Source organism: Anser brachyrhynchus (assembly GCF_964034855.1).
Source record: "Anser brachyrhynchus genome assembly, chromosome: 4".
Taxonomy (NCBI): Eukaryota; Metazoa; Chordata; class Aves; order Anseriformes; family Anatidae; genus Anser; species Anser brachyrhynchus.
Window position 1 is genome coordinate 31,324,271 of NC_137698.1, and position 11,175 is coordinate 31,335,445.

General features: G+C 33.2%; 1 protein-coding gene across 6 annotated transcripts in view; it reads right to left on the reverse strand.

The window, feature by feature from the left end:
* Positions 1–1,019: 1,019 nt before the first annotated feature.
* The window catches only part of GRIA2 (glutamate ionotropic receptor AMPA type subunit 2), a 103,146-nt gene continuing 92,990 nt past the window's right edge, over positions 1,020–11,175 (reverse strand). For 5 of the 6 annotated variants that reach the window (XR_013950354.1, XM_080589670.1, XM_080589671.1 and 2 more), the window contains one exon: positions 1,020–11,175. This exon is cut by the window's right edge and continues 1,578 nt beyond it. The gene's annotated coding sequence lies outside the window, so the exon portion shown is untranslated. The other variant, XR_013950353.1, reaches the window with a different exon arrangement.

Here is an 11,175-nt window from a genome sequence, read left to right on the forward strand (position 1 = left end):
ACTGGGGAAATCTTAATTGGCAAAGGCATGTGGAGGAAAAATCTGATAAATTGCTTATAAGAGATTTTCACTGTTCAATTTAGATACCAGACATACTGAATGTTTAAAAGATAAGAAGATAGTTTGTAGAAAAAAATAACACTATGCAAGATGCTTTCACCAATCTAATCTGTGTATATGTGCCATGTCTGGTGCCTGAAGTTATTATTTTTTATTTTTCATTTGTTTTGCCAGCAAAAGGAAATATGTGATTATTTTTTATTTATTTTTTCCTCCTATGGAACCTGCAGAGAAAAGTGAAACAGACAAATGGATAGACAAATGGACAAAGGAATGGTTCCAAATTCACATTTTACCATTCTCAGTCCCTAAAAATAAGTATTTTACTCTGTGCCAATTAATGGCCCAGCCCTTGTCCTTCCTTCACTGTTTTTACATGCATGGATCATTCTGCCTTTAAATATGCAGTGTCTGGAAGCAGGAAATCTCTTGAACTCAGTGCCAGGATATTTTTCATTTCAAAGACGACTTGTTTTCAAGGGAATCTTTTTCATAAAAGGTGATAGTCATCCATCCCCACTGCTTGAATACAACTTACTTGTGCAAAAGTATATTTTCAACAAAACTGATATCAGCACTTCAGTTAAGAACGACAGGCTTTTTGTGCAAATTGTAATCCAAAGATTAAAACAATTATTCTTAATATAATGATACATTATTTTCCTCATTTAGAGATCAGGTTAGATTTGCCTTTTGGGTGAGTGTGATGCAGATTGTAATGCAGGAGAATACATGAGTTTTGGAGTTTATAAAATACCTTGTTTTATGTCAATCAAACTTACTTTTTTCCCAAAGTAAAATTTAGGTTAAATAGAAGGATGGGTAGCTTTTGCATAGAAAATTATGGACAGTGTACTGTCATTCCTCTATCAAGAACTCTTCTAAGGAATGTCATGATTAAACCAGGTCTCAAGTCTGTACCAACTTGAAGGAACAACAGAAAGATTAACTCCATGTTTAGTGAATGCTACGTAATTTATTTAATAAAGTCTCCAAATAAACATGGAAATTACAGGCCTGACTACAATTGAATGTATCTGAAACAAGACACTTTACATGGCTGATTGAACACAAGCACACAGACAAATGGAACTGGAAAGATTATTAACATGGAAATTTAAATTTTCACGGTTCTTATTGTCATTTATAACAATCACTAACATGTAAAACAACACAGAGGGCAATCCATCTTGTAGAAGACATAGAAGCTGCTGAGCTCAGTCACAGTAAGAAACTAATTTGAAAGCTAATTTCCGTATATCTAGGTGTCACATTGGTTTGTTTGATTTCAGAACTCACTTGCCATCAAAATGTACTGCCTCCTCAAGTTCAGAGTAGAAAAGTGGAGAAAAATACAAAAAAAACCAACAAAAGCGCACACAAAAAAAAACAGACACACTTATTTGGCAAAGACAGAATGATTCAGCAAGTTCCAGTCACACTTGCATTTTATGTTTGCAGCTGCCTGTCTTTCTGAAACTCAAATGATGAGCTTCCAAAAGGAAATGAAGAAAGTATTCCAAGAAGCTAAGTAAAATCAGTACCATAAGATGCTTGTGAGAAAGGATTTTCTTTTCCTCAGTTATTACTATTAGAGCAAAAACCATTTTAGCTGGAATAAGTATTGTCACCAGGTAGAAGTTGCGATATATATATTTCTATATCTTACTCCATTATTTATTAAGACAATTTAGAATCAAAGATGGATGCCTTAGAATTAAACACAAAAGAAAACAGAAAATATGTTTACATCACCACAACCGGCCTGCAATATCTCACATTTCATTTGTCCTATACCTTTCTTCACTATCATCTTTTATCCTCAGTATTCTAACTTGCATGCTTAAGTCTTCACTTTAGAGTGCCATGAATATTTAATTCTTTGTAAAACACTGTATATGCTTCAAGGTATTATATAAATTAAATGTTGTATCTAAATGACATCATTAACCATTGGGAATTAATCATTAACCACCTAGGGAATGTTAACAGGTTACAAAACAGTTTTCCAACATGAAGACATACAAAGTCCAGAGGATTTAAATCTTATCAGCCATACAGATCTAAGAGGAATGAAGACAGGAAATGGTCAAGCATCCATACAGACAAATGACAATATCTGCAGAGGGTTTCAGAAATATATCTGTGATGTCCCATACATCATCTTTTTGTTCCTAAGAGGGAGAAAAACAGTGTGCAAGATGTTTCAGTCACAAATACAATAATGGACAAAAAAAAAAAAAAAAAAAACACATTAAAATTGAGTAACAATGTTATCCTATTTCTAATCCAGATTTCGAATTGTGAAAGTGGTGGAAAAAACAGCATCTTTTTGTTCTTCACAGTATTCATAATATACGTGGCAGTGGTTTGAAATGAGCAGGTGGGAAAAGGATCCTATATGATTCAGTGACACTTCCTTGTCAGACTTTTCTTAGACTTTTTCTTTTTTGTTTCTATTTATTAGAAAAATAAAGACTTTTATTACCAAAATCAATATTCAACAATGTTACCAGTAGGATCAATATTTGATGGTAGGACTTACATACAGGATTAATTCTTCAGAAGCTGAAATAAAACATGAGCTAAACTCCGTAAGACAGTGATTTTGATGAGGACATCTACTATAGATCTGTTCATACCAGAAATTGCAAATGGTATGTAATGGTGATGGAATTCTACTTTAGAGGGAGACAGAGCATTAAGTCACACGCATTTTGTACTGATTCAAAATAATAATATAATAACTAAAAAAAAAACACAACACAAACAAAAAAGACAACAGCTGAGACTGCTGGGTTTGATGATATAACTGAAAGGTAACGTATCATACTAATTTACATTTTAAAGAAATTTATTTTGTGCATTTCGTTGCATGTTCAATATCAGCACTTACATTTTTGTATAGAATTTAGTCACTTAGGGCTGAGTCTGCAAAAGTATCTCAGTATGTAAATTCTTGACCTTTAGAAAAGGATTTTCTTCTCCGGGGAGGACAATTACAAAACACAGAAGCCACATAGCTTTGCCTCTCATTAGAGGATGCTCAGAGGCAAGTCAATTTTTTAAAAGGCATTTGTTTCAAATACCTTCCTGCAGAGACTCTTCAGGAGTGCTCTGTCATATTCTGTACTATTGTTTTGAGAAACAACATATTTGCCTTATTTTCCCCACTGATCTCTGCATCCACAGCTGCACCACAAACAAAACTGTACAAAACAAGTGAAAAATCATATCCACATGGAAATGAAATCAGACAGAATACATCTATTTTTATATTGGGCAATTCTACCATCTATCTACACCAATAAGGGCACATTTTCCAAGGTATCCAGGTGGCTTTCCTGATGCAAATCAATCTGATCAGAGCGTGTAAGAGCAGAGGATGATTAGAGAGAAGATTGACTTTCTTTTTCTTACAAAAAGCTGTAGTGAAAGGAGAACAAGTAGAAAGATAAAACTTTTTGAAATATAAGCCATACAAAAAAAATCTCACCTATATTCGCTTGCAACAGTTCCTCATATCTTACGAGGAACATCTTTCTTCTCTGCTATAGCATGAAGCATTCTGTTCCTTCAGCAGTAAAAAAACAAACAAACAAACAAAACAGCATCTTAAAAAATATACTGTCTTGACTGATAATTCACATCTCTCCTTGGAAAACACTTTTTTTTTTTTTTTAATCATTTAACCAATTTTAGTCAACAGCTTTTAAAGACCCAAAGAGTATCACCAGAAAGAAAAGAAAATAATTACCCTACTTAGCTGTTAAAATGGACTTTAAAATACAAGCAAGCCAGCTGAAAAGAAACTCCTAATTTGAAAAAAAAAAAAAAAAAAGAAAAAAAAAAGGTCTAGTTTGCTCCCAGATTTAAAACTGATTTGATGCAGACAGCCAGAACTGTAACTGGATTTAGGTAATCAGCAAGTCTGGTTCATAGCAAATTCACAAAGTAGCCTGAAATAGCTAATACATGGAAAGTAGATAGATCTAAACATTAAATGTAGAAGGCCATGTTCAGTGTCTAAACTCATTATGACAGATTTTATAATTCAGCTCCAACACAAAAGTCCACCGATCATCTTCCTTCTAACTTACATGAGAACATAAGTTCTACTTTATTTCCTAATCAACATTGTATCTTGAAAACATAGAATTACTTAGGTTGGAAAAGACTTCCAAGATCATCAAGACCAACTGTTAACCTAGCACTGCCTAGTCTACCAGTAAAAATCATGGCTTCAATACCCCATCCCAGTCACTTAGACATTTTTGCATTCTTTTATCTACTCTTTTTTTGCCTATTCCTTATAGCAAGATGCATTTTTCCCCTCCCTACTGATATTTAAAAAGAAAAAAGAAAAATAAATATTGTAGATTGGATGTGTTGTCACATTGAGCTGTTTTGTACTAAGACAACTTCAATGATATGTATTACTTCTAATTTAGGTTATGGTAAGTAATCAAAGGATACTTTTTAAAAGTTAAAAAACATAATTGCATTATTTGTATATATATTATTATACAAGTTTGATGCCGCATAAAAATCACTCAGCAAGCCAATACGTCTCTGATTTATGTAGCATATTACATCGTGCATATAAAAATGCTGTCCACTTAGTAAAATCTAACCTAGCATCTTACCAAACCAATAACACCTCATGATCCTGCCTACTGGGAAGTTTACAGGTTTTCTTTTATGACAATATATGATGTCATCACTCATATTCATAAATTAGCAACATTTTTGCCTTGTGGAAATTCTCCATAAAATTGTTCACCCAGCCAAGATGGCTGTGCTTAGTTTTCTGGAGGGAGGGTGAATGCTGAGTTTCCTTTAGGCCCAGAAAATGTATGATTATTTTATATTAATGCAATTTCTCAAAGTTAGATTCTGAATTTTCCATATGTGGATGAATGCTGTTCATTGAAGGAAAAAAGCTTTCCTGAAAGTTCCGACAGGGGAAGAAGGGGGCAGCTCTGCTACCTTCAGCATCACGTTAACAGTGTAGAAATAGCTTTTGCATGTTGACTGTGCTAACAGTTCGGTTTTTGCCAGCATTAGCACAAATGTGGTGACCCCAGCAGAGATCACTGCTTGACTGCACATGGGTGGCTGGGAGGTTCAGACTTATTCCCACCCAAGCTGAAATGAATGCCCCAGCTCCTCTGGTCTTCAACCAAAGTATTTTACCTTACTCTCTCTGACCCTGCTGACTGAGAAAGATTCTTTAAAAGATGCAGTCCACTGGACACAGTCTTCAGCTGAGGGCAACATCTCAAAACAGCAAGTGGTGTTCACAAGGACACTCAATGTTCCTCAGTGTTCCAAAAATCTCTCTCAATGATAAAAGATCAAAAAGTAGATTACAAGTAGAAAACTACAAGGATCTCCAATAGAAAGCAGCTTATAAGGTGGATGAAGCAGTATTGATAAACACCTCTCACATCTACTGTGGATCTACCACAATTAAAAAAAAAAAATATATATATATATATATATATATAAAAAATATAACATCATTAGATCCTCAAGAGTTTAAAAGAAGAAAGAAGATAGAGTGAAAAAAGTGACAAGTATTCCTGTGGAAAGCAAGTACTTTAGGTAAGTATAGCCATGTTAAGTAAAGTAACTTTCTCAATGAAGATCATGGCTTTAAAAATGTTTATCTCATGCTTTATTTTTATATTCAGAAAGTGCAGATTTAAAGAACATGATAATGCCGCAGATACAACCACTAAATAGAAATTTTCTGTAAATGAAATGTCAGGCCTACTTTGTGATGGTGATTTCCTATAGCTTATGCTAGTCTATGCCAATAAAAAGTAATACAAAATGTGGACAGAATTCTGCCACAGCACCATGGCAGTGCATATTATTGCACTGTGCTCAAAGTAGGTAGTGTAGTATCAAGCCCTGTCAATGCCCAGTATATTTTTTCTGGAGGCACTAACTTCTTATAGAAATTTTGGTTCAGAAAATCAAGTAATAGCTTACGAATAGTTATGCTCTATTTGTCCTTGTTCATATAATGCTAGATTTAACTAAACCTGAGCTTCTCCAATCGTGGATTTTTAAACAGGTAAGACACTTTAAACTGAGAAAAATATTTATATATATATATATATATAAATATGTATATATACATAAACCCATCATCTCTACTGATGAAGTGAGAGGCAATGATGCTTTGCGTGCGTGCGTGTGTGTGTGTGTAAGGCACTTGATAATGAACTTTTCTCTTGCTACTGGCCCTACTATGAATTATTGCTGCAGTTATCACCTTTTTTGAATATGCATCTGAGGTGAAATCCTGGCCTTATCAAACTCAGCCTTAGTTTAACTACCGCATTTCCATATTTGTGAATGGATACGTGTACATACACATATATTAGATCATCCACAACCTTCATTTTCATCTACCAGCAATTCCACTTATTAATTAACACATTAAACTGAATGATAAATTCCCACTACAGCTAAATTCTATCAGCTACCAAGCAACTTAATTCCAAATTTATTGAAATACTCTTCCACTATTTTGTGAAATTATTAAAAATAATAGTAACAAATATAGAAGCAAGCACCTGAGTAAAAATCATGAAGGTAATTTGTTTTACTATATCTTTAGTCAATGCGACAGCATAAAAAGTATCCACTCTTTCAAAAATAGAAAAGATATTTTTGTGAATATTCCACTATGTAGAAATACCAGGTAACCCAAAATGTGTTTGTGATTTAAACTGAAACGCACAAGGAAACCAACTACTGAAGTAGACTATTGTATTGGTAGAGCATACTATTAAGTGAAAGAGCTATAACTTGACCCTTTAATTGCATTTTTCTCTTAACTCGAACACACTGCTGAAGGACATGCAGTAACAATAAAAAAAATAATGTAAAAATTTGTCATGTAAAAACTTCCAAATATATTTTTAACAAAATGTTCTTGATGCTCCCATAAAGCATCTGCCAGAAGGATCCATCTAAAAAGCTAGTACATGTATGCATTGCTGACAGTAAATGAGACTGTAAACAGGTTTTACTTCCAATTTTAAGAATTGTTTACTATAAGCTGAAACAGAATTATAATTTCCAAACCTCATTAACAGTGGTGTTTTAAAAAGGAAAAGAATTAATTGCAAGTATATTTTCTACCCTTTGAAAACAGGGTTAAATTCTATTTCTTGTCTATTTTGGATGCTGTGTCAGGATTGAGGGGGACAAAAGAGTGACATGAAACCACCACTCCAACTCCTACCTCAACTTTGCTCACCTGCTTCCTTTTGTCTATGAGAAGATGCAGAGGAGGCAGTGAGGTCCATGGCACATGGGGTCCACTGGAACCCATTTCTTTGTAGAGTTTCTCCCACCTCGAGATGGGAACTGAGGACAATCTCAAGAAGCTAGTTTAGGCACTAATGTTTAGCCGCTCTTTTTTAATTCTAATTTTCAAAATTAGGGTTGCAAACTTTAAAGCAAACAAATAAATTTTATATTAAATGAAATATATATATTCAATCACAGTCTTTAAAAGGAAGACTAGTAAGAATAACTGCTTTAACACAGAAAAGGCAGTCTTTAAAAGTCAGCATTAGTTAAAAATAATGAGAAATTAAACTTTTTTTTTCTATGCCTACAGCATGCAGTAACGGTCCTCTCCTGTTCGGTGACGGTTAAACGTATTGTGAGGAAGAATTTTGAGCAAATGCTATGAAGCCATTCACTGGACAGTGGAATTAATTGAGATCATGTTTTTCTTTTAGGTATGAAGAAAGTATTTTCTTACCACTCCGGTAGATAAAACACTGAAATGTCTCTAGAGGTAGCCAATTTTTTCATTCTCATTAGCAATAAGAGATGTACAAAGGAGATTAGTATAAGAATAGTGCAGTGGATGATGACACTTGAATTACAGGTTTAGCTGATCCAAGAAATCTTTCCCACATTTATCATCACTGCTTCTTTAATGGAGACATATTAAATGAGCTATAACAAAAATTTTTAATGACTGAAAAATCCTCTTTTTTAAAAAAAAATTATAGTAAACGTTATATACAGTAATTGTATTTCTTACCTGCCTACCAAGCTAAAAAAAAAAAAAAAAAAGTATGCATTAAAACTAACTGCATACAGTGGGGCAAGAGAAAAGAAAGCACATCATGGAATATGCCCTAATGAAAAGGTAAGGGACTGCAGGAAGACCTCATGAAGCGTGAAAGCTGCATGTGAGTCAGATCTGTAATCCTCAGAACTTCTGTATCTTATCTTAACATGTTCCTTTTTTTCGCACTTGTTTACAAAAATCATATTTTGAAGATTTCACTTTTTTTTCCCCAAAGTATACCAATTCAATAAACTGTATGTTAAAGCACTAAACAACCAATTCTGAAGTTGTTATCATCGAAGTGATATTCACTACATTAACGAAATTTCTAAAAATAGATGTATTACAAAAATTACAGTTACTTGGGGTACAAGGAGTTAATATCTACTAAATGCAATTAGGAATTAATTCAGAGTTCTTGTTATGAAGTTGTTTTCACTTCAAGGTCCTGTACATCCCCAGATATTAGATCTAGACATACTTATGAATCTATGTCTTTGGGGAATTAGGAAAGAGCATTCAAGGCAGAAAAAAAAAAAAAAAAAAGTAGAGTAATTTTACCATAGAGTTATTTGAAGTAGCCCCAAAGTTTAGAGTACTAGGAGTAGCAAGAGTGAAGTTTCAAGACAACCTGTTGATTGGCACATATTGAATGAAATTTGTCAAATAGGTGCCATTGTTGTATACAATTTCCTAATTCTGTTGTATCTTACACAGGTATGTAGCACCCAATGTTGTAATCTAAAAAAAACAATGCTAGGAAAAATGCTTAAAATTAAGTCCACACTTAAATCATTTGCCGACCTATTTTAAGTGTTTGATATAACATCAATTCCTAAGATAATTTGGACCTGCTAGGACTCTGTCAGCAAATTTTTGTGATCCCATGACAGGATAAATCAAAAGATTTAATAAACAATGAACTTTCATATCATGAAACAGGTTTAAGTAACCTCCACAGATATCATCCAGACTGTTTTTCTGGTGACCACTATATCCATATGACTGTATCAAAAGACAATTGAAATCACATATTTGTATTTTAAAATACAATTATTTGTGCACTGTTCATATCTACCTGCCAAAAGGAGGCTGATACCCTAAGACACACACACTGTTAAATATAAAATACGTTAAAGAAAAAAGTTTAACTTTTCACATCGCAAGTCTTCAGTGTCTCTAAGAGCGAATTCTCTCTTACAGATCTAGATTTATTGTAGCAACACTACCAATATATACCAAAAATACTTGCCATTTTTCCGGTCCTTTCTCTAGTTTGGACATATCAACAATCTATTGAACTTAAAACAAACAAACAAACAAACAAAAACAACTGATCCAAGAAAGAGATGACAATATTTAAGTAGAGTTATCAAATAGATATTTAACTTGCTAGCATAACAACCTATCACACTGCCTTTATAAGCATGATCAAGAAGGTTACATTCCAGAAATAAAATTATATTACTGGCAAGAAAGTTACATTACTTCATTTAGTGACAACATGAACTACAGTAAATCTACCCTTGAGTGATAAGATGATTTGAGGGAAGATATCTTCTTGCAAAACTCTTCAAGGAAAATTTATGTCTGTGAGGAAAAACAGGTTTGCTCTTTGTAAAACCTTTAGAAAATACATTTGTAATAAATAATGAATCAGATTTCAATAATACTAAACAGACATTAAAGGTCTTTTGCCTTTTTTAAGAAGATTTTTTATGTATGATTGAAGTTTATACAACACTCCAGAAAAGCCATCATGTGTTAGATTGAAAAATAAAATCAGAAGCATTTTCTGTCATATAGGTATACATGAAAAAACGGGAACGTTAATGTCTTAGAAAGTGTATGTCCAGCTTTGTACTGTTACTCATTTAACAAAGCAGAAAATAAGATACTGTACTGTAAACAAAAAGCTACAGTAAAGGACATTTTGAAATTTATACAAGTTTGAATTCATAAACATTTTGGTTGCTCCATAACATTTTCATATAAAATGAATAAAAAAACCCTTGGACAGCTTTCATCACTCTTGACTACTTTTCACTTAAATGCACACAGACATTCTTTATATAGCGATATACTGATGTACTGTAACATGGATATTAAACTATGATTACTGCTTTTATCCGAGATGTGTATTATCCAATCCATATAATCTGTAATTGAAATACTCATACATTATGTATTCCCATCATGTTGTTAAGTATAAAAACATGAAAATATAACTTTACATTATTTCAGTTATATACATCAGATCAGGCTTGACAAATATTTTGTACGCTACGATTTTCAGAGGAATAAGACCAGAGGTACAATAAATAGCTTTCCACTGTATACAGTAATGCAGTTCTACTTTTTCAGAAAGTTTAGATTACCATATGAAAGTTATTTTAGTTTGGTCATTCTAGCATTGAACATTAAAAATCAGAATGTACTCCCCAACATTCCTGATGAGCAGTAATGCACAGAACACCTATGGATTACAGATGCATCAAGAAATGGTTTAGTTTCATCAAGGGGAAATTACTGGTAGGTTTGTCTAGTACTGAAAACACTGTATATACCTCTTTGCTGACTGCACTGAGAGTATACACTGTGTTTGTATGCTTGCAGAAACAGGCTCAGAGCTTGTACTACAAAAAGGGATTTAGAGTTTCTGATAAATGCTCTGTCCTCTGCAGTATTCAAGAAATATTTTGCTCAAGCCCCCCAAAATGGATTCCAACTAAAACTGCAAGTCATATATCAAATTTTATTTAAGTCTAAAATAAAATATAGATTTACTGAGACTGTGGGAGGCAATGTATCCACAATGCAGAAAAGTATAAGCTTTTTAACCAAATGCATGGTTATTTTATCTACAGGGAAAGCTAGAGAAATACTACATTGCTTTGACTTGCATTAGCATTTAAATTAATGTTATCGCATCCCTCCTAGGATTCCTTTTTGCTTTCTAAATAGAGCTATTGTCTTTAAATACACATAATTAAAACATATGGCAA